Source organism: Hipposideros armiger, unplaced genomic scaffold (assembly GCF_001890085.2).
Source record: "Hipposideros armiger isolate ML-2016 unplaced genomic scaffold, ASM189008v1 scaffold_209, whole genome shotgun sequence".
Classification (NCBI taxonomy): Eukaryota; Metazoa; Chordata; class Mammalia; order Chiroptera; family Hipposideridae; genus Hipposideros; species Hipposideros armiger.
This window is the reverse complement of record NW_017731559.1, coordinates 1,136,957-1,138,123: the sequence shown is the minus strand read 5'-3', so window position 1 is coordinate 1,138,123 and position 1,167 is coordinate 1,136,957. Positions and strand designations below refer to the sequence as shown.

Sequence of the window (1,167 nt, the reverse complement as noted above, 5' to 3'; positions counted from 1 at the left end):
GCCCTCATGTGGGATCCGAACCGGGGCCCTGCTGCTCAAAGCTGGCATCCCAAGCCAGCTTTTAACCAATGCGCCACTCGGCCGGCCCCGTTTTTCTTTTTTTTTTTTTAATTCTTAAAATTAGATCATATTATTGAAATTTTGTTGTCAAATAAGAACAAGAATAGGAAACATTTCATAAATAGTACAAGCATGAATTACTGGAGAACAGGTGGTTGTAGTCAGTGTTTGGTACTTAATGTAAAGATAAAAGGAAAAGTTTTTTTCTTAAAGAGTTTCTGGTGACATTAAAATACTCTTTAGTATCTACAAACTAGAATAAAACCATTAAAGAGAACATATTTTTAAGGCATTAAAAAGAGTCTGTAAAGCACTGTTGTCTCTAAACTTTAGCAGTATAAATATTGCTGATAAAAATATATATTCTTGGGCCGGCTGAGTGGCTCAGTTGGTTAAGAGCGCGAGCTCTGAGCAACAGGGTCGCTGGTTCGATTCCCACATGGGCCAGTGAGCTGTGCCCAAGTTGAGCTGCCACTGAGCTGCCAACAGGTGGCAGGATGACTCAGCTTGTGAGAGCTGGTGCTGTTAACAACAAGGTTGCCCATTGGACTCCCGTATGGGATAGTGCGCTACGCCCACCTGCAACTCAGATTGAACACGGTACCTTAAGCTGAGCTGCTCACAGGTGGCTGGATGGCTCAATGGTTAGAGAGTGCACTCTTAGCAACAATGTTTCCAGTTTGACTTCCATATGAGATGGTGGGCTATGCCCACCCGCAACTAAGATTGAACATGACACCTTGAGCTGAGCTCGGTCAATGGGCAGCTGGATGGCGACTGGACTTGGAGCTGAGCTACCTGTGCCCTCCACAACTAAGATTGAGGGACAACAACTTGGCTGATCCCCTTCCCCAACTCTCCAACACTGTTTCCCTTCTCCAATTTCCCAAGAAAATCTTTAAAAATACATGTAGATGGATATATATATATATGTGTATGTATGTGTGTATATATATATATACATATATATATATATATATTTATATTTTCTCATTTGTAGAATATTTGCCGTTTGGGGCTTTAGGACTGAGATTGTAGTGTCAAAGATATATCTCAGTTCCTTTCAATTTTTTTGTTTGTTTCCCAACACAATGTGTATATATATAT

At 40.9% G+C, this 1,167-nt stretch overlaps 1 protein-coding gene across 5 annotated transcripts in view; it reads left to right on the top strand.

Annotated features, from left to right (window-relative positions):
- The window catches only part of ESCO1 (establishment of sister chromatid cohesion N-acetyltransferase 1), a 63,104-nt gene that overhangs the window by 31,179 nt on the left and 30,758 nt on the right, over positions 1-1,167 (top strand). The window lies entirely within an intron of this gene.